Source organism: Microcaecilia unicolor, chromosome 8, assembly GCF_901765095.1.
Source record: "Microcaecilia unicolor chromosome 8, aMicUni1.1, whole genome shotgun sequence".
NCBI lineage: Eukaryota > Metazoa > Chordata > Amphibia > Gymnophiona > Siphonopidae > Microcaecilia > Microcaecilia unicolor.
Genome location: NC_044038.1, coordinates 99477260 through 99498066, shown reverse-complemented (window position 1 = coordinate 99498066; position 20807 = coordinate 99477260). Strand labels below are relative to the sequence as shown.

Below are 20807 nucleotides of genomic sequence, written 5' to 3'. Positions count from 1 at the left end.
TCCACTGAATGATCCAATTGTAGCCAGTGGCTTACCAAAGGGGTATCAGTTTTTTTTCAAACTGATATTACTCAGATGTTGAGCTATACGCATCTTGACTTTACACATTGTTTCTCCTATATACCATAACTGGCAGGGACAGCATATGGAATAAACTACGTTCTGTGTATTACAATCTGTAGCTGATCTTAAGTAGAAATACCTGTTGATAGATTGTATCCAAATACGAGTAGTACATAATGCATATTTACAATATACACAAGCATTACATGATGTATGACCACATGTTCCTTGATGACTCATCCGAGTAATATATCTCTTTCATGATAAGATCTCACCCATATTTTTATCTCGATTACATGCAAATCGAGGCTTAGCATTCAAGCTCTGATGTATGGACAAAACTGGCCAATGTTTCAAAATAATATTTTGTATGTCCCGTGTTTGCCTAAAGTATGGAAGTATGCAATTAACATGTGTATCAAGATTATCAACAGTATTCCTCCCTCCAATCAACCAACACCTCTGAGCATATTTTGCTCGCTTACATGCAGATTTAATAGCGTAATGGGGATATCCTCGCGCCTGAAACCATTGCAACATTAATGTGGCTTGATGATTGTAAGTAGATTGATTAGAACACAGACGTTTGATCCTCAAAAATTGTCCTATAGGAATACTCTCTTTTAATTTACGCGGGTGATGGCTATCAAAGTGCAATATAGTATTCTTATCCGCCATCTTCCGAAACACTCCTGCAGAAAACTGACCATTGGATAACTCAATATCTATATCCAAAATATGTACCGCTGTACCTCTAGATTGTAGAACAAATTGAATGTTAGTGTCGCATCCGTTCAAGTATTCTACGAAGGCATCAACTTCTTCAAATGTACCAAACCATATGACGAATATGTCGTCAATGTATCTTTTCCAAGCTAATATCTTGGCTGCCATAAAAGTTGAAGTATATACATACATTGACTCAAACATTGCCATATAAAGACAGGCTACCATGGGGGCAACCGTAGCCCCCATAGCAACCCCTCTAATTTGAAGATAAAACTGATCACCAAATTGAAAATAGTTTTTTTCAATAACAAATGATGCCATTTGTAGCAATAATTGAATTTTAGATTGGGATCATTCCTGCTGCTGTAACACTTGATCAATCATATCTAAACAGGCCTTTTGAGGAATACTTGTATACAAGGATACGACGTCTAAAGTCAGCATGATAATATGCTGATATTGAGGTATCTATATAGAATTTAAAAATTCCAGCATATCACCAGAATCTTTTATATAGGATTGAATGTATCCAATGCATAATGTGTGATGTATATAATATATTAAGTTGAGATAATTATGTAACTAAGAGGTCACACAGAGTTTGGCTAGTTATAATTAAGTGACTAATTGAAGGAAAAACTTTAACCCCTGTATTAGTAGTAACTTTAACTATAAAGAGATGATGCTTCAGTTTCTCTTGTCTTCTTTCTTCAGAGTGACACACTTGCAAATTCCATCCACTCTCTTAAGCAACCCATTCACTCAGTAGTGACAACAAACTGCTTCAAATTTAGTCTGAGAAATGTCTTTAAATCTTCTCCGTAAGCAGTATAAAATGTTTTGTACTTTTTTTGGATTTTGCCAGGTATTTATGACCTGGATTGGCCACTGTTGGAAACAGGATGCTGGGCTTGATGGACCTTTGGTCTTTCCCAGTATGGCAATACTTATGTACTTATATGTACATTACAGAGAGACTCTTTTAATAAATAGAGAACCTCCTTAATTAATATAGCCATTAATATAGCCAGAGGTAAAGTACCTTCAAGAGGTCTCACTCCCTCTCCTTCACTGGTCAGTAAAGTTTCTTGTAATTTAAACTAAATTTTAAGGTAATTCAGAGCAGTTCCTGCTGATTAGTTCTGAATTTTATTTCTGTGATAGAGGAGTTTGTCATAGACAAATCCATATATATATATATATATATATATATATATATGGATTTGTCTATGACAAACTCCTCTATCACAGAAATAAAATTACATTCAAGTCAGTTATCAATTCAGAACTAATCAGCAGGAACTGCTCTGAATTACCTTAAAATTTCCTTGGAAATGTACACACACTCTCTCTCTCTCTCTCTCTCTCTCTCTCTCTCTCTCTCTCTCTCTCTTTCACTTTCAGATAACTTTTTATCATTATTTCTTTTTTTTAAATGTTATTTATAACAATATAATTTTACAAGCACTAAAATAACTTGCCAGAAATACAGACAAAATAATACAAGAATTATTTCAATCAGGTAATTCTATACTCTTCCTTAGACCACAAAATAGGGAGAGTAAAACAAGACAAGGAGATAAATTAAACAACAGTAAACAAAGAAAACGTGGTATTAACCTGATTATCCCCAGTTATTATTTATCTGAATCATTATTCCATATTGATCGTCTGGGTGGCTTCTTCAAACCCAAAACGGTGTATAGTGAATTTATTTTGTTGGAAACATACTTATTGTCCAATATTAGTGGAAATAATAAAACTGATTTCAATTTTTCTCTTTTAAAACCAGAAATTATTTAACAATAAAAAACACTTGAATCTCTAATCCAATTCCCACTGATTAAGGTAATCCCAGTTTCACAGGCTTCACTCCTTTTGAATAAATATACTAAGAGGAATCATTTCAGAGGAAAAAACTTTAGGAGTCATACCCGGAACTCTGGGAAACAACAATCTCGATATTAATCATCTGTAATAATATTCATTTTGTTCAAATTTTTCTGGTCTATTATCATCTTCAAAATCTTAACCATTTCCTACTCCTGTAGAACTCCATTTGCCGTATCAATTTTTCATTCTCAAAGGATTCGATTAGATTATCCATGTGGCTCACTAATAAGATTATATCAGAAGCAAACTTATTTACTACCACCGTTAGATCCTGGAGCGCCTTCCAGATGATATTCAATGTAACCTCCACAAGAACCAAAAACTCCAAGCTGATAGCTCTTGCGGGTTTAGGAGTGGCACCGCCGACACGGGTTCAGCTGTAAACGACTTCCATTTCAGCATACACTCCTAACTCACTCCTCCTCTCCTTTGGACATGGTAGTTAAATGATTCGGGAGCGATGAAGTTGTTTCCAGGTCCAAGAGCATTGACGCTCCTTCGCCGGCACTAATCAAAGGACTCACCAATCCAGTCATCTGTGGGCAGCTCATCACACAGTGGTCCCACACTTGCTGCACAGGGGACAAAACGCTGGCCATCGGCGGCTGACCCCCGATTGTCCCCTTCCTCTCAGTTAAGGTAACTGCAATTGCACAGAGGAAATTTCAAGTAAACAAAGACAGAACTTCAGAGGTCAGCTGGGCCATTGAGCATACGAGCTTCAAGTCGTCATCTTTCCACTCTCCCTAGTTGGGACACTCTTTGTCTGGTTCCTCCTCAGAGGCCTGTCTGATATGGGTAACCCTTCAGCCAGGGGCGTAGCCAGACAACAGATTTTGGGTGGGCCTAGGCAAGAATTGGGTGGGCACCAAGTGTTCTCCCCCCCCCCCCCCCCCAAAAAAAATGATCTCAGCTGGTGGGAAAACGCTTCTTTCCACCTTGGCAGCAGGCATGCACTGAAAACTGAGCATGCGCAGGTGCCGGTGTCATGGAGAGTAGCGTTTTCGTTACCATCAGGGGAAAATCTTCAGCTGGCGGAGCTTGGGATTCCCACCAGTTACCACTAAACATGTGCTACTGTTGGGTGGGCCTGAGCCATAAATGGTTGGGCCCTGGCCCACCCAAGCCCACCTGTGGCTACGCCACTGCCTTCAGCATAGCCCTCTGAGTCATTGAAACACAGAGGCCCCTCCACCACTACAAGGTGGTGTCCCTTTGGAGGGGAACTTTTATTATTATTTCAACCACAAATACTTAAATTTCACACACAAAATCTCTCTCAGTCAGACAGCACCCCAGCAGCACTTCTCTGGCTCTTCTCTCCAAGCTGTAGTTGCTTGCTCTGCTCACAACTGTAACTGTTCAGTCTCCCTTAGTTACCTAAACAGTCAATCAGAAGACTCCTAACAACTTGGCAGCTCATTCTAACACTCCAAATATCTATTTTATATAAAAAATAAACATTTAAACCCTCGTTTTTGGATTTTAACATAACAATTCAAGTCACAGCCATGCTCTCACATCTAACCTACAAAAATCTGAATTAATTTTAACCCCCAAATACCCAAGTTAGAACTTCCTAGAAAGGAACTTATTTGCATAACTCCTGAGCTCAGATCAAGCCACAGCACACATATATCTGCTTCTTGCATCAGAATTCTGCCATTATAACTTTTGCACAAACTTTTAAAATTTTATATTTAATACTTTTTAGAGGTTAAGTGTCAGTGTAGGTCTCCTTTGACCTCACTGAGCATGCACCAAAATTTGCACTGTTCCGCGGGTTACCCTGACAACCAGAACATTTCCAATAACCCCCCTCATCACCCAGCACCCTCTGGGTTTAAATTAATTAAAAGTGCGCCACATGCGTGCGCCTCATGCATGAGTAATCGTGCATAACGCCCGATTTCGGCTGCAATTATATTTAATTAATAAGACCCTTTCTTTGGGTCAAAACAAGTCCCCCCTGCTATTTTATTACAAAAGCATTGGTGGCACAGCGTCCCCGAGGTTCCGGCCCACAACCGGAGACCTTGAGCCATTTTCCCCAGCACGCTTGCGCAAATGACATCATTAATTACATCACAACATCTGCAAACACCGCGCTCACACAAAAACAGCGTTCCCCAGGCTCCTGCAGGCCTCAGGGAGCACGGGCTTTTCCTGCCAACCATTCCCTGCCTCCTGTCCTCAAGTGGCGGTTTGGAAACCCCCGTGATTCACGCCAGATACACGACCCCACAACGGACCCGCCCCGGACCCAAAACAAACCCTGGAGCCCCCCTCCAGCTCCAGAGGACAGGTGGGTTTTAAAAATATTTTTCTTTTGGTTACAATAGTAACATAGTAAATGACGGCAGATAAAGACCTGTACAGACCATCCAGTCTGCCCAAGTATGTGATACTTTATATGTATACCCGAGTTTGATTTGTCCTTGCCATTCTCAGGGCACAGACCGTAGAAGTTTGCCCAGCACTCTTCTTGTACTAAGTTCTGAAGCTAACGTTGAAGCCTCTTAAAATTTACACTCCAGCCCATCACTATCTATTCAGTCACAATCATGGCGCAGATGTAGAAGTCTGCCCAGCACCAGTTTCGTTTCCCAATTACCGGCATTGCCACCTAATCTCTGCGAAGATTCCGCGGATCCACTCCTTCAAAATAGGGCATTCCACATATCCACCACCCTCTCTATGAAAAAATACTTCCTGACATTACTCCTGAGTCTGCCCCCCTTCAACCTCAATTCATGTCCTCTAGTTCTACCGCCTTCCAGTCTCTGGAAATGGTTTGTTTGCGGATTAATACCTTTCAAATATTTGAACATCTGTATTAAGTCACCGCTGTTTCTTCTTTCTTCCAAGGTATACATACATGTTCATGTTAGCAAGTCACTCCTCATATGGTTTGCAACACAAATCCCATACCATTTTTGTAGCTTTTCTTTGCACCGCTTCCAGTCTTTTTACATCTTTAACAAGATACAGCCTCCAAAACTGAACACAATACTCCAAGTGAGGCCTCACCAACGACTTGTAGAGGGGCATCAACACCTCCTTACTTCTGCTGGTTATGCTCCTCTCTATGCAGCCTAGTATCCTTCTGGCCACGGCCGTTGCCTTGTCGCAGTGTTTCTTCACTTTCAGATCCTCAGACACCAACACCGTAAGGTCTCTCTCCTGAGTCGAGATTACTAATCTCTCCCTTCCTATTCGATATCTCTCTTTTTTTTAATTATTTTATTTATTCAGTTTAATCAAATTTACAAGAAAATTTCTTGATTGGAAAAGCATCATAAAAATTAAAATATATCATAACATAAGAAATTAATAATCCATTAGGTAAACATTAACGCTCAAGTCCATAAATTGGAGATCCAAGATTTAGGAGTACAAGGAGACTAAAAGAAAATACAGAAAATTAATTAAGGTTAACACAAACTCTATTGAGATGAGTTACTTATTTCATTAGCGCTTATCCTTTTTTGCTGAGGTTATAAGAGCTGATACATGTGCTAGTTCTGTGAATACATATTTCTTCTCATCAAGTCTTATTATGCACTTGCAGGGGTATCTTAAAAAAAAGGTACCCCCCCCCCCCCAAGTGCAATACTTCAGGCTTAAGGAGCAAGAATTGTTTCCTCCTTCTCCTTGTCTCTTTGAAGACATCAGGAAATAATAATATTTTATAACCCAAAAAGGGTTTTTCTTTATTACGGAAAAATAGACGGAAGATCCAACTCTTATTAGGTAGTAATGCGACGGTTGCAACCAAAGTTGCGGCCGTTGCAAGTTCAGAATCAGAGGTTTCAAGCAAAAGAGATACATCTAATGGAGTTTCAGGTATTTGATATGATATGATACAGACGGTCAAATATTTGAAAGGTATTAATCCGCAAACGAACCTTTTCCGGAGATGGGAAGATGGTAGAACGAGAGGACATGAAATGAGATTGAAGGGGGGCAGACTCAAGAAAAATGTCAGGAAGTATTTTTTCACGGAGAGAGTAGTGGATGCTTGGAATGCCCTCCTGCGGGAGGTGGTGGAAATGAAAACGGTAACGGAATTCAAACATGCGTGGGATAAGCATAAAGGAATCCTGTGCCGAAGGAATGGATCCTCAGGAGCTTAGTCAAGATCGGGAGGAGGGGCTGGTGGTTGGGAGGCGGGGATAGTGCTGGGCAGACTTATACGGTCTGTGCCAGAGCCGGTGGTGGGAAGCGGGACTGGTGGTTGGGAGGCGGGGATAGTGCTGGACAGACTTGTACGATCTGTGCCAGAGCCGGTGGTTGGGAGGCAGGGCTGGTGGTTGGGAGGCGGGGATAGTGCTGGGCAGACTTATACGGTCTGTGCCAGAGCCGGTGGTTGGGAGGCGGGGATAGTGCTGGGCAGACTTATACGGTCTGTGCCAGAGCCGGTGTTTGGGAGGCGGGGCTGGTGGTTGGGAGGCGGGGATAGTGCTGGGCAGACTTATATGGTCTGTGCCCTGAAGAGCACAGGTACAAATCAAAGTAGGGTATACACAAAAAGCAGCAAATATGAGTTATCTTGTTGGGCAGACTGGATGGACCGTGCAGGTCTTTTTCTGCCGTCATCTACTATGTTACTATCCACCTTATAATTGAAAGAGAAAAACGCCTAGATTTCGACCCAAATCGGGAGATAGACGTTTATCTCACAAAACCGAATAAATCGGTATAATGGAAAGGCGATTTTGGACGTTTTCAACTGCACTCCATCGCGGAAGCGTACAAAGTTGACGGGGGCGTGTCGGAGGCGTAGTGAAGGCGGGACTGGGGCGTGGTTATCACCCAAACAGAGATGGGCGCCTTTCGCCGATAATGGAAAAAAAGTATGCGTTTGTAGCTAGAATTTAGGGCACTTTTCCTGGACCCTGTTTTTCACGAATAAGGCCCCAAAAAGTGCCCTAAATGACCAGATTACCCCCAGAGGGAATCGGGGACGACCTCCCCTGACTTCCCCAGTGGTCACTAACCCCCTCCCACCACAAAAAATGATGTTTCACAACTTTTTATTTTCACCCTCAAATGTCATACCCACCTCCCTGGCAGCAGTATGCAGGTCCCTGGAGCAGTTGTTAGGGGGTGCAGTGGACTTCAGGCAGGTGGACCCAGGCCCATCCCCCCCTACCTGTTACAATTGTGCTGCTTAATGCTTATTAGTCGTCCAACCCCCCCAAACCCATTGTACCCACATGTAGGTGCCCCCCTTCACCCCTTAGGGCTATAATAATGGTGTAGACTTGTGGGCAGTGGGTTTTGAGGGGGATTTGGGGGGCTCAACACACAAGGGAAGGGTGCTATGCACCTGGGAGCTCTTTTACCTTTTTTTTTGTTTTTGTAAAAGTGCCCCCTAGGGTGCCCGGTTGGTGTCCTGGCATGTGAGGGGGACCAGTGCACTACGAATCCTGGCCCCTCCCACGAACAAATGCCTTGGATTTATTCGTTTTTGAGCTGGGCGCTTTCATTTTCCATTATCACTGAAAAACAAAAACGCCCAGCTCACAAATTGTCGAATAAAACATGGACGTTTATTTTTTGCGAAAATACGGTTCGGTCCGCCCCTTCACGGACCTGTTCTCGGAGATAAACGCCCATGGAGATAGACGTTTTCGTTCAATTATGCCCCTCTATGTATGTTACAGTTCCCTTCCTGGGACATAATAAGCACAGGTAAATGGTGGTAAATTCTGATCTGGTATGTTCAAAATGTCCCGCAAATAACGCTTTAACATTTCAAGAGGAGGAACAGTCTTTATCCTGGGAAAGTTAACAAATCTTAGATTATAGTTTTTTTTGTAATTATCAAATATTTCCATTTTTTTCCTAAGTTTTGTCAAATCATTTGTCATCAAAGGTTGAAATGTTTCCAATTTTGTAATTCTTTGGACCATCTTTTCAATTTTATCATCTGTAACTTTAATCTTTTCCTCTATCCTTCTTAAATCTTTCTCTAGTAAATTTAATTTAGGAACAATTTCATTGGCCTGTTTCAGAAAAGTTTGACCCAATGTGGAAACTAAATCCCATATTGTGTCCAGAGTAATCTCCTTTGGTTTAACCAGTAATTCCTTTGGAATTTCAAACCTCTCAGAAGTCTTCACAGGAATCTCGCTCTGTCCCTCGGCACCTCTCCCCGCATTCCACGGTGGCAGCATCTCTCCCTTCTCTGATAGAAACGAGTCCTCCACTCGACGCTCTTCCGGGTCCAAACCACCTTCACTGGGAGACCCTGTCGAGTCAATGAGAAAGGAGCTTGCATCTACCGGCTAGGGAGGCAGAGTGCGCGTATTGGGGCTCAAGGTAGTATCAAGGCCAGGGGAGACCAATTCTCCTAAAACGCCGGAACTTCCTGCTGGCAGCATTCCGATATCTGAAGGAACTCCCTTGCTGTCTCAGAAAACGGTCAATAGGACTAGGTAAGGAGGGAGTTGGTAGCGAGGGTCTAGCTGCCAATCTCCCTCTACATTTAGGCATTGTATCAGCAGAAAGAACGAGACTCGCAGTGTCTCAATAGGGTGCGGCCATCTTGGATCTTGGCATTAAATTTTAACTACAAATCATACAAAGAAACCAATTCACTAGAACAATAAACTCAAAAAGTGCACTGTGTATAAAATAAATATTTTTTCTTTTTTTATTTGCTAATGGTGCTCAGTAGGAGGGGTTGTGTTCCCAGAACTCTCTTGCAGTATATTACTGCTGGTACCCCCAAGCACATCATTGCACTTCTGCCTTCCTACCATATCCCAATATTCATATCATTTAGTTGTTCTATTGATAAGAATGAATTTGTACTTAGCTGATTATGGAGTGCAGGAGGCCACCGTTAGATCGAAAGTCCTGTGGGGATCCCCATCCATAGTGATGACTAAAAATATGACGGTAGTTTGTACTACTCCCTAAAGTCGGGGTTAAAGTCCAGCTTGCATGATGCTATTTGTTATCGGTTCCCAACATGCTGGCATGTTTCGCTTCGTAGCGTCTTCAGGGGAACACCATTCTATCTGTGGTGATAAAAACTCTGTAATAGCTCAAAGTCACAAAAACCATTATCACTTAACCATTTGTAAAAATATCTCCTTGTCTTAAAGTTATTTTGTAGCAGATTTCAAAAATAGTATTGTACCAGCTAATCTGTGGTGAGACTTGACAGCTTCTACCATCCGTCGAAAAGACGCCCCTCTAGTATCCCATTGGGTGGAAATGAAGCACAAGGAGACCCATCTAAGATTTATTGTGTTGAACCAGATTCCTGCAAGCGTGACAGGAGACACAACATCAATTCTGATCCGCAAGGAACAACGTTTCATTTACTATTGGCGGACGGTCACACCTTGTGTCCTGAATAGAGAGGTTGATTGGGTGGCATGAAAGTTTGAAAGTACAAAAGGAAGTATGGTAGGAAGTAGTTACTGCACATGCCCCGGCGTCTTTTTTTATTCCGTAGATTACTCAAATGTTCGGCCACACGATCTTTAATTCTCCTTCTAGTTTATCCAATATACCACATTGAGCATGGACATTGGATCCCGAATATCACACGAGCTGATTCGCAATTGGTGTTACGTCTCAGGACGAAATCTTTTCCAGTGACTGGATGTTTAACAGTAGCTGTCTTCCATGCATAGCGGCAATAGACACATTTAGAACATTTGTCATGTCCCCCTATCATATTTTCTTGATTCACTGTCAGGCTTATTTTTGAAAGAGAAAGATGCCCATATTTCAACCCAAATCAGGAGATGGGCGCCTTTCTCTCATGGGCGCCCAAATCGGTATAATCGAAAGCCGATTTTGGGCACCTCCAACTGCAGTCTGTCACGGGAACAGAAAAAGTTGATGGGGGCGTGTTGGAGGCGTGGTGAAGACGGGACTGGGGCATGTTTATCGGCCAAGGAGAGATGGGCGTGCTCAGCCAATAATGGAAAAAAGAAGGGCGCCAGAAGCGAGAATTTGGGTCACTTTTTTTGGACCTTTTTTTTCACGAACAAGTCCCCAAAAAGTGCCCCAACTGCCCAGATGACCACTGGAGGGAATCGGGGATGACCTCCCCTGACTCCCCCAGTGGTCACTAACCCCCTCCCACAAAAAAAAAAGAACTTTAAAAACTTTTTTTCCAGCCTGTATGCCAGCCTCATATATCATACCCAGCTCTATCACAGCAGTATGCAGGTCCCTGGAGCAGTTGTTAGTGGGTGCAGTGGACTTCAGGCAGATGGACCCAGGCCCATCCCCCCCTACCTGTTACACTTGTGCTGGTAAATGGGAGCGCTCCAAACTGCCCCCAAAACCCACTGTACTCACATCTAGGTGCCCCCCTTCAGCCATAAGTGCATTGGTAATGGTGTAGAGTTGTGGGCAGTGGGTTTGGGGGGGCGGATTTGGGGGGGCTCAGCACCCAAGGTAAGGGAGCTATGGACTTGGGAGGTATTTTAATTTTTTTTTAATTGTTACAAGTGCCCCCTAGGGTGCCCGGTTGGTGTCCTGGCATGTGAGGGGGGCCAGTGCACTATGAATCCTAGCCCCTCCCACGACCAAATGCATTGGATTTGTTCATTTTTGAGCTGGGCGCCTTCGGTTTCCATTATCACTGAAAACCGATACCGCCCAGCTCAAATCCGCCCAAATGCGATACATTTACCCGGCACAAACCGTATTTTCGAAACAAAAGATGGACACCCATCTTTTTCGAAAATACGGTCTGGCCCGCCCCTTCGTGGATCCGTCCTCAGAGATAAACATCCATGGAGATGGGCGTTTGCGTTCGATTATGCCCCTCTGTGTGTCTATGGGTTAGTACTTCTCCTATATTGTTTGCTCTTTTGTATGCAAAACATACGTCTGCAGTCACGTTGTTAAGCTTAAGAACTGGCCAATGTTTTTTTATAATCCCCTTGATGTGTTTAGTTAAAGGGGAAAATGGCAATACATACACCATTCGCTCGTGTTCTTTTGTATTTGTATGAGGTTGTAATAACCAGTCACGCTGTGCATTTCTGGCCTGCTTAGATGCTTTTTTCAGCACTTTTTTTTGGGTATCCTCGGCTCCTCAATCTTCTGTATAATTTTACTGCATGAATGTCATACAGGTCTCTGGTGTGGCATAGCCGTCATAGACATAAAAACTGTCCCGCGGGTATGCCGTCCTTTTGAGACCTAGGATGAAAGCTGTTGTAGCGCAGCATGGCATTAGCATCCATGGGTTTTCTGTACACTTGGGTATAGATCCTCCCCTGTTGCGTGCTAATGTTCATATCCAGAAAACTTATGTTGTCATTAGATCTCTTGATGTCAAAAGAAATATTGGGGTCGCTGGAGTTTATTTCCATTAAGAATAGTGACAGGTCTTCATCACTACCCTTCCAAACCATAAACACATCTTCTATATATCGTTTCCACATTACCTCATTTCCTATCAGTGCCGATGTGTATACAAAGTTCTTCTCAAACCGTGCCATGTACAAACACGCTACGGTCGGGGCTACCGTAGCCCCCATGGCTACGCCACATATTTGTAAAAAATATTCTTGCTCAAACTGGAAATAGTTCCTGAATATGACCTGTTGCGCTATTTTGTTTAATAAGGTCACCTTATCTTCTGATAATTCGCTGGCCAACAAATGTTCATTTATAAGATGCGAAGCTTGTTGTTGAGGGATCACTGTGTATAGTGACTGTACATCCATCGTGACAAATGTAATGGGGTCATCAATGATGGGGAGACTGTTGAGCATAGTAATGAAATGAGTGGAGTCTCTCACATAGGATGGAATACCAAGAGCTGACGGTTGCAGGTGGAAATCTAAAAACTGTGATAAAGGTTCATTCATGGATCCAATGCTAGCCATATTTCCCTCTTCGCTTCTTTGAGTTTAATCCGATAATCTTTTTCATGATGCTCTCGTTGCGTTCTTTTGTATTTCTTGAACAAAGCCTCTTTTGCTCTTATTTTTTCAGCTACTTGTTTGGAGAACCATATAGGCTTCCTGCTTCTCTTGTTTTTCTTAAATTTCCTCACATAAAGATCAGTTGCCATATTTATAGCAGCCTTTAACTTGGACCACTGTTTTTTCACATCTCCTATGCCTTTCCATGCCAACAGCTCCTTCTTCAGGTATTCCCCCCATTTTATCAAAATCAGTATGTCTGAAGTCCAGTACTTGGAGTTTTGTGCGTCCGCACTCCATCTTTGCCTTTATATCAAACCATACAGTATGATGATCACTATTACATAGGTGGGCAGACACCCAGATATTGGAAACACTTCCTCCATTCATGAGCACTAGATCCAGCATCGACCCTTCCCTCGTGGGTTCCGTCATCATTTGTCTGACAGGCATCCACAATCTCCCTACTTCTTTCCGATTTCGCAGATGGGACGTTCTATCTTTTGCTCTCTGGATAACTTTTGGTGCTGCCTCAGAACACCTCTAATCCCACCCCATCTTATCTACATAACTTTTGGCTATGTATCAGTTTATATGACCAAAAGTTGTCAGTGCAAAGGGGTAGAAGTTAGGATGTTACACATCTGTCCATCCACACTTTCCATTCAGCTTTACAATCCTACCCTCTCCCTCAGAGATACTATGTGCTTGTCCCAAGTTTTTAATAGTTTATTATTATTATTACATTATAATAATAAACCATAACAATCCCGCCCTCTGCTTCAGATATATTCTATGTTTGTTTCATGTTTTTTTTGTTTAAATTTAGATATTGCCCTGCATAAACCATCCTTTCCATAAAGAAATATTTCCCTACAGTACTACTACCCCCTACCCTCATCCTATGACCTCTTACATTCAAGGCTCTTTTTCATTGTGTGCATATACATTGAAGGTATTTAAATATTCTTATCATATCTCCCCTCTCCATCCTTTCCTCCAGGGCATGTATGTGTAAGGGGTCCTTTTACTAAACTTGAAAAAGTTTACCACGGGATGAACTCAGGTCTCCTGCAGTAATTTTGAACTTTGCATGTGCACACTATGCACTAAAAAATTCTTAATTTATTTCTTGGAGGGGCATGTGGGGGGGTGGAGAGTGGCCAATGTAATTCCAATTTTTAAAAAGAGTTCCAGGGGTGATCTAGGAAATTATAGACCAGTAAACTTCACTTCAGTACCAGGCAAAATAGTGGGAACTATTATAAAGAATAAAATTATGGAATACATAGACAAACATGGTTTAATGGGACAGAGTCAATTTGCTTAATTTCTTTGAAAGCATAAATAAACATGTCAATAAAAGGTGAGCTGGTTCATGTAGTGTATCTAGATTTTCAGAAAGCATTTGACAAAGTTCCTCATGAAAGACTCCTGAGAAAATTAAAGATTTGTGGTATAGGAGACAATTGCAGGGAAAACTTAGGAACCTGAACATAACATAAGAACATAAGCATTGCCAAACTAGAACAGACTGAAGGTCCATCAAGCCCAGCATCCTGTTTCCAACACTGGCCAAAATATCTGGCAAGATCCCAAAACAGTACAATTCATTTTATGCTGCTTATCCCAGAAATAAGTAGTGGATTTTCCCCAAGTTAATCTTAATAATGGCTTATGGACTTTTCTTTTAGGAAGTTTTCCAAACCTTTTTTAAACACTGCTAAGCAAACTGCTTTTACTACATTCTCCAGCAATGAGTGGTGGGGAGGAATGGCCTAGTGGTTAGAACACCAATCTTGAAATCCTGAGGTGGCTGGTTCAAATCCCACTGCTGCTCTTTGTGACCTTGGGCAAGTTACTTAACTCTCCATTGCCTCAGGTACAAACTTAGATTGTGAGCCCTCCTGGGACAGTAAAATAGATTCATATCTACCAGTTCCACTCCACTCATTATTTTATAGACCACTATCATATTTCCCCTCAGCTGTCTTTTCTCCAAGCTGAACAGCCCTAGCCACTTTAGCCTTTCATCATAGGGAAGTCGCCCATCCCCGTTATCATTTTCATTGCCCTTCTCTGTACCTTTTCTAGTTCCACTATCAGGCTTATTTTTGAAAGAGAAGGGCGCCCATCTTTCGACACAAATCGCAAGATGGGCGTCCTTCTCACAGGGTCACCCAAATCGGCATAATCGAAAGCCGATTTTGGGCATCCTCAACTGCTTTCCGTCGTGGGGATGACCAAAGTTCACAGGGGCATGTCGGAGACGTAGCGAAGACGGGACTGGGGCATGCTTAACACATGGGCGTCCTCGACCGATAATGGAAAAAAGAAGGGCATCCCTGACAAGCATTTGGACGACTTTACCTGGTCCTTTTTTTCTTACTACCAAGCCACAAAAATGTGCCATAAATGACCAGATGACCACTGGAGGGAATCGGGGATGACCTCCCCTTACTCCCTCAGTGGTCACTAACCCCCTCCCACCCTCAAAAAAAATGTTTTAATATTTTTTCCAGCCTCTATGCCAGCCTCAGATATCATACCCAGCTTCATGACAGCAGTATGCAGGTCCTTGGAGCAGTTTTAGTGGGTGCAGTGCACTTCAGGCAGGCGGACCCAAGCCCACCCCCCCCCCCCCCACCTGCTACATTTGCGGTGGTAAATGTGAGCCCTTCAAAACCCACCACAAACCCACTGTACCGACATGTAGGTGCCCCCCTTCACCCGTAAGGGCTATGGTAGTGGTGTACAGTTGTGGGGAGTGGGTTTTTGGGGGCTCAGCATACAAGGTAAGGGAGCTATGCACCTGGGAGCAATTTATGAAGTCCACTGCAGTACCCCCTAGGGTGCCCAGTTGGTGTCTTGGCCTGTTAGGGGGACCAGTGCACTATGAATGCTGGCTCCTCCCATGACCAAAGAGCTTGGATTTGGTTGTTTCTGAGATGGGCGTCCAAGGTTTCCATTATTGTCGAAAATCAGAGACAACCATCTCTAAGGTCGACCTAAATTTCACGATTTGGGCATCCCCGACCGTATTATCGAAGTGAAAGATGGACGCCCATCTTGTTTCGATAATACGGGTTTCCCCGTCCCTTTGCTGGGAGTCGGGACGTCCTGCGAAGATGTCCTCAGGAAAACTTGGGTGCCCCTCCACATCTTTTTTGAAATGTGGTGAACAGAATTGCACACAGTATTCAAGGTGCAGTCATACCATGGAGTGATACAAAGGTATTATAACGTCCTCATTTTTGTTTTCCATTCCTTTCCAAATAATACCTAACATTCTATTGTCTTTCTCAGCAGCCACACATTGAGCGGAAGGTTTCAACATATGATCAGCCTAGATCCCTTTCCTAGTTGGTGACTTCTAGTGTGGATCCTTGCATAGTTTGGGTTCCCCTTTCCCACATGCATCACTTTGCATTTGTTAACATTAAATGTCATCTGCCATTTGGATGCCCAGTCTTCCAGTCTCATAAGGTCCTCTTGTAATTTTTCACAATCCTCTTGCTATTTAACAACTTTGAATAATTTTGTGTCATCAGCAAATTTAATTACCTCACTAGTTACTCTCATCTCTAGATCATTTATAACAGGGCTGTGCCTAGGATCTCTGGCGCCCCCCCTGCAGACCATAAGTTGGCGCCCCCCTGCAGCCCCCCCCGGACCTGCCTGGTTCCAAGGCACATCTGGGGCGCGATGGAGGAAATGACTGGGTTTGGCCTGAGCCTCCTCCGCTCCCTCTCCACCTCCGGCTCTGACGTCTGCGCAGCGTCAGTGAAAGCGCCACCTTCTTCTGATGTCATTTCCTTGAGGGCGGGACACAGAGGGAAGAAACGAGCAAAGGGAAGGCTGGTGGAGAGATGTCAGACAGGCAGCACTTTCACTGACGCTGCGCAGACGTCTGAGGCGGAGCGAGGTAAATTTAAAAAGGATGGAGCGGAGTAAGTTTTTTTTTTTTTTTTTTTTAAATACAGCTCGATGGTGCGGCACCCTTGAAGGCAGGCGCCCCTGCGGCGCTTACCGCGCTGTGTTGGCACGGCCCTGATTTATAAATATGTTAAAAAGCAGCAGTCCCAGCACAGACTAGGCATCCAAATGGCAGATGAAATTTAATATGGACTAATGCAAAATGATACACATTGTGAAGAATAATCCAAATCATATTTACCTGATGCTATAGTCTACCTTGGGAGTTAGCACCCATGAAAAAGATCTACGTGTCATTGTAGACAATACACTGAAATCTTCTGCCCACTATGCGGCAGCAGTGGCCAAAAAAGCAAACAGAATGCTAGGAATTATTAGCAAAGAGATGGTAAATAAGAACAAGAATACTAGAATGACTCTGTATCGCTCCATGGTGCGATCTCAGCTTGAGTATTGCGTTCAATTTTGGTGGCCGTATCTCAAGATACCTTCAATCCGTTCAGAACGCGGCTGCACGTCTTATATTCCGCCAGAACCGATATACTCATATCACCCTTCTCCTCAAGTCACTTCACTGACTTCCGATCAGTTACCGCATACAATTCAAGCTTCTCCTCCTTACCTACAAATGCACCCGGTCTGCGGCTCCTCACTACCTCTCTACCCTCATCTCCCCCTATGTTCCCACCCGTAACCTCCGCTCACAGGACAAATCCCTCCTTTCTGTACCCTTCTCCACCACTGCCAACTCCAGGCTCCGCTCATTCTGCCTTGCCTCACCCTATGCCTGGAACAATCTTCCTCAACCCCTACGCCAAGCCCCCTCCCTACCCATCTTCAAATCTCTACTTAAAACTCACCTCTTCAATGCTGCTTTCGGCACCTAACCTTTCAAGAAATATAGTATGCCCTATCAGATCGACTCTACACTTGTCTTTTAGATTGTACACTTGTCTCTAGATTTACACCTGTCTTTTAGATTGTAAGCTCCTTGAGCAGGGACTGTCCTTCCATGTTAAATTGTACAGCGCTGTGTAACCCTAGTAGCGCTTTAGAAATGTTAAGTAGTAGTAGTAGTAAGAATGTATAGCGGAATTAGAAAACATTCAAAGAATAGTGAATAAAATGAAAAAGTGGATGGAACTCCTCTCATATAAGGAAAGGCTAAAGAGGTTAGGATTCTTCAGCTTTAAAAAAAGATGACTGAGGGGAGATATGATTGAGGTCTACAAAATCCTGAGTGGTATACAATGGTTAAAAGTGAATCAATTTTTTACTTTCAAAAAATATAAAGACTAGGGAGCACTCAAGGAAGTTACGTGGAACTACTTTTAAAAGAAAAAGAAGGAAATATTTTTTCACTCAATGAATAGTTAAGCTCTGAAACTCATTGCTGGAGGATGTGGTAACAGTGGGTTTAAAAAAGGTTTGGACAAGTTCCTGGAGGAAAAGTCTTTAGTCTGCTATTGAGATAGACATGGGGAAGCCACTGCTTGGGATTGGTAGCATAGAATGTTGCTACTGTTTGGGTTTCTGCGAGGTACTTGTGACCTGGATTGGCCACTGTTGGAAACAGGATACTGGGCTTGATGGACAATTGGTCTGACCCAGTATGGCTATTCTTATGTTCTTTTGCTAATCAGCACATCGTCAATGCCAATGTGCTGATTAGCATTTGAGTCCTTACTGCTTACAAAATAGGTGGTGGTAAGGGCTCATGAGTTCATCTTTTTTAATGGCCACATGCTAATGGCAACATTAGCATGTGGCCAATAATGCCAGAAACTGGCCATTTTCCAACTGAGGGAAGAAATGACCTTGGCGTGCGGAAAAGACCTAAGTAAGGGCATGCTAAGGCCACTGTTTCCTGCACCTTTAAAAAAGGACCCCTAAGTCTGTAGCCACATGCTTTCTAGTGAAAACTTTCAAGCATTTTAGTAGCCACCCTCTGGACCAATTTCTTTCCGTATGCACTGAAGCTTCCTTATGGCTTTTGACATCACCTAATCTACTTGTTTGATCACCTTACCAGATATGAGCTTTCCCAGATCACATTCTGGTTTGACCACAAAGGAACCTCGTTGACTGTAGTGAACCACTTTTCAGGGATTTTGCAATCCAAACACATGATCCTGTGTTTTGTATCATTGAAGCTAAACTGTCAAACTCTAGACCACTCCTTAATAAACACCAGGTGCCTCTTGATGTACTCTATACTTTCCAGGGTGCTTACACTACTGCAGATTTTCTGTATTATGTGCAAAAATGCAAACCTTTCCTCTGCTATCCCTTTTGTAATACTGCTTATGAAAATATTTAAAAAAAAAAAGAAAGAAAACCAGCCCTAGCACCAAAATCTGCAACACACCACTAGCAATGCCTCTTTCTTTGATGTGAATTCCATTTATCATGACCCTTTGTTGCCTCTGACTGAGCCTGTTTCTAACCCATATCAAGGTTTTCAGCTATTTATAAGCTGCTTACATGGAACCATATGAAAAGCCTTACAGAAATCCAAGCACAGTATATCTAGTGCTCTTGATGTACCCAAATCACTAATAATCTTCCAAAGAAATTGATCAGATACATCTGACAAAGATCTACCTCTGATTAAACCTGTTTTGCTAGTGAGTCCATTTCTTTAGAAAACCATGGTGGCTTCTTTTTCTCTTGAGTATTCTTTTGAACCCTAAGTGTCTTCGAGGGGGCACCATAGGGGCATGTTCCCCTTTGGTCATACACCCCTTCAGGCATGCATCAGTGTCCATGCAGCCATGGCTGCTCTGCAAAGACATTTGATTTTAAAGCAGCAGGCTCATGATATCAGCACCAAGGAGGTTTGATAACAGGAGATGGCATGAGTCTATCTGGCCCCTTATGTGGGCTGAAGCCAGCAGGTGGAGCATGTCATCCTATCAAGTTCATTGTCTTAGGTGTACCAAGATAGTGGCTGCACTGGGGAAACTTAAAACCTCGTTGGATGGAGACCAGCTTCTGCCTTGTGACATCAAGCCATCTCCTGATCAAACCTTCTTGGTCAGCACTAAGGTAACCTTCCTTTCTGGGGTTATCTCAGATTTTCCTCTGCCTCCAGATTTCCCAGTCAGCTTCCCTTTAGAATGGCCAGCCATACCAACAATGTTCCAAGAACAGGTAATATTTGTCATCAGACTCCACAAGGAGGCTTGATTTTAAAGCAGTAGGACAATGACGTTAGCACTAGAGTGGAACTTCCTCTTCAGGTTAATTTTATGCATTCCTATGCCTCTGGGTTCTCTAGCCAGCTCCCCTTCAGAATGGTCAGCTGTACCAAAAATGCCCCAAGGACAGGTAATGCTCCTCCATTGGAGATTATTTAAAACAATTCTTATCCAATTAATCATTATTACTTCTAAGTAGTATTTAAAACAAGTGGGGAAAGCATGAAGAGCATGACTCATGGAATCTTCACCAACCTCTCTGTATGTAAATGTATGTATGTGTGTGTGTGTGTGTGTGTGTGTGTGTGTGTGTGTGTGTGTGTGTGTGTAGAGGGGAGGGGAGTGGGGGTTATGTGCATGTTTGTGTTTCTTTGATATCTGTGTCTCAGGAGAACTGCTGAGAAGAGAAGGCAGTTTGAAAGATGTAATTCCTTAATCTCTATGTTATGGAGCTTCAGCATATGAGTACTGCTGTTGTGAATATAGCCTATGAGAATAGTGGAGTTGCCTGTGTTTGTTGTATTGGATACTGGTCTCCAGCCAAACAGAACAGTGATGAGTTGGGTCACTTTAAAACAGAGATGAAGCTGAAGCTTTTAGCAATTCCTGGTGAACAGACATATGTCTCTACAACAACAGACTGCTGATCATCCGATGGAAAATTTTACATAGGATGACTGTCCTTTGGATTGATAGTCTTTAGTGAGAAAGTATGCTTGTTTGACCTTAAGACTGAAGGGTTCCCACACATTTGACATTCTTGCATCAGTTCTCAAAGATATTCAGATTGTGCCATCAGGCAGAAAATTATTGGAACAACAACGATTCCAACTTTGTGAAAGCCTTCTTTGTAATTGGACAGCATGATGATAACGAAGATGAAGGTGAAGATGCAAGTGATGAAGTAGGCAGCATGACTTCTAATGCAGATGATAATGACAACAATGATGATAAAGTATTGTTTGCTATACAGAAGTCACATGTTTCAGAGATTCCTTGGATTAAAACCTGCAGACTCAGTCAGAAGACATTAGTAATACTGCAACCTGGCCTGATTTGAAGGAACTTTATA

General features: G+C 42.7%; 1 long non-coding RNA gene across 1 annotated transcript; it reads right to left on the bottom strand.

The window, feature by feature from the left end:
* Positions 1-5683: 5683 nt before the first annotated feature.
* LOC115475682 lies at positions 5684-15937 on the bottom strand. Its single transcript, XR_003943083.1, has 3 exons — positions 15844-15937; positions 6302-6307; positions 5684-5697 (listed from the first exon to the last, which is right to left on the bottom strand). It is a non-coding gene; the product is annotated as an uncharacterized LOC115475682 (long non-coding RNA).
* Positions 15938-20807: the final 4870 nt, after the last annotated feature.